Here is a 2,414-nt window from a genome sequence, read left to right as displayed (position 1 = left end):
AGACTAGAAATCTGAACACTAGCTATATATCAAAAACATCATCAGACCCAATTTATAATGCTTTCATTATTGTTTAATCCTCTAATTAGGTTAAAAAAAGAAAAGAAACCAATGAATACTAAAGTAAGGTAGTTACTTAACAGTGCTGATTTTTACTAGCCAAACTCAGCCCTCACAAAACAACAGTTGAACCAGGACAGTCTTTCTCAGCTCACTGTCCATCAGGAATTTGAAAATTTTTCAGTTAGAGCCTTCATTTTTCCAATAGATTTCAATGTATGTGGCCCAAAGAATGCAGTCTCTGAGGTGATCTCTGATTCAAACTTTGGACCTCTTTTTTCAAGTTCACCTTGGCTATTTCTTTGATACAAAGAAGCAAACACCTTTTTCAATACCTTTGCTATGAGAGCATCAGAATCAGTAGTATCCACTGGCTTGGGCTTTATGCCTTGCTCTGACCTCTTGACTGACCGAAGCTTTACACTTTTCATATCTTTAAGGATCTCTAGGATATTTGGCATGTCAGGTTTCTTTGGATTGTCCTTAGCCAAAGTCTTTCCAGAACTGACTTTTTGCTCTCTACATTCTTTAATCAGATCAATAGCAGATGCACTCTGGTGAAGCTCCACTGGAAGGGGCAATGGTGGAAGTGGAGGAGGTGGTGCTGTACCAGCCAAGGTGGTGGAATCTAAGTTACTTGTTGTGAGACTGTGTTGCTCTTGCAGAGTCACAATTTTGGCAGTCTGAGCTCTAAGAGCAGCAAGCTCATTTTCAACTGCACAGATCTTGTGCTTCTTCATTTGCCAGTGTTGTAGTCTTAGGTGGAAGTTTTTCTTGGGACAAGTTTGGTAAAGAAATATGCCTGCTTGGGGGCTTCTCAAAGAAAAGGTCATCCTGAAGTAGTAGAGTAGACCTGACCTCTATCCTGAGTCTTGTTGAATATTCTCCTTCTTCTATGGCTACCCATGTGTCATCAGCAAAAGATGTCATTGCATCCTCTCATGAGTGACTAGAATTCCACTCTGTCACATGGCTAGTAATCTGGAACTGAACTCTTGGATACTGGATCAGAGATAAGTTAGTGCCAATTTTCCTTACAATGCTTCAAGATGAACCGTATGACTGTCCTTACCAAAAGTTCTGACTGCATGCTTACTCCAACCTGCTGAAAAACCATCTCCATCAGGCACCTAATCCAGCCAAGCACTTAGATGGCAGAGAGAGCCTTCCCAAATTTGCACTTCAAGTACTTCAGATATACATAGCAGTACATGGTCCATAAAGCAAACATCAGGGCCAGCAATATAGCTCAGCGGACTAAGCACTTGCTTAGGTAAGCACAGGGGCCAGGGTTCAATCCCTGGCACTATAAGTTTGAGATGCATAGTGAGACCCTGCACAAAAAAAAAAAAAAAAAAAAACACTGGCACATGACAGCCAGCACCTTCTCCAACTGCTCTGGGATCTCCTCTTTTTGAAGTTTCTGCACATCATAAGAAATCATCAAAAGAGTAAAAAGAAAACCAAGGAATTGGGGAAAAAATTCTAGACAACTGTTTCTCAGGCAAAACATATAGAGAATTAAAAAAAAATCCCACATCCAAAATTCAAAGACTCAGTCAAAAAATGGGCATCTGACACAAATATATACTTCTCAGAAGAAGAAATATAAATAGCAAAAAATATATGAAAAAATGTTCAACAGCATTGGTCATTTGAGAAATACAAATTAAAACAACACAAGATTCCATCTTACCTCAGAAAGAATGGCTATCATCAAGAAGTCAACCAATAACAAATGCTGGAAGGGCTGTGGAACCCTTTTCCACTGTTGGTGCAAATGCAGACTGTACAGCCATTATGGAAATCAGTGTGGATATTCCTCAAAACATTTGGATTAGATGCAGTGTTGGCCATTGAAACTGGGTGTAGTGGCACATGCCTATAATCCCAGGGCTGGGGAGGCTGATACAGGAGGATCACTATGAGTCCAAGCTGTGTAGTGAGACTTTGTACCAAATACATACATACATACATACATACATACATGTAAAAGACTTTTAAAATTAGGATTAGAGGTTCCATTCCACAAAACTGTGGCCCTCCTGGGTATCTTTCCAAAAGAACTAAAAATATGCCACAGTGATATATGTACACCTATTGTTTATAGCAGCACAATTTGTCATAGTCAAATCTTGGAAACAACCCAAATACCCATCAAATGACGAATGGATAAAAAAGATATGGTATTTTTACACAATGGAGTATTACTCAGCTTTAAACAAGATAAACTCTGAGGCTGATATAGGTAAATGGATGCAACCAGAGGCCATATTCATAAGTGAAATAAATCAGACCCACATGTGTAAACATTATATTGTCTCCCTAATGTAAGAACCTGAAAGAGTAAAGAA

The 2,414-nt window shown here is 39.0% G+C and overlaps 1 pseudogene; it reads right to left on the bottom strand.

Annotated features, from left to right (window-relative positions):
• Window positions 1-221: 221 nt before the first annotated feature.
• On the bottom strand, window positions 222-1,917 carry LOC101561559 (annotated as a pseudogene).
• Window positions 1,918-2,414: the final 497 nt, after the last annotated feature.

The sequence above is a fragment of the Octodon degus genome, unplaced genomic scaffold (genome assembly GCF_000260255.1).
Source record: "Octodon degus isolate 3935 unplaced genomic scaffold, OctDeg1.0 scaffold00107, whole genome shotgun sequence".
NCBI classification, from domain to species: Eukaryota; Metazoa; Chordata; class Mammalia; order Rodentia; family Octodontidae; genus Octodon; species Octodon degus.
This window is presented reverse-complemented; position numbering and strand designations above follow the sequence as displayed.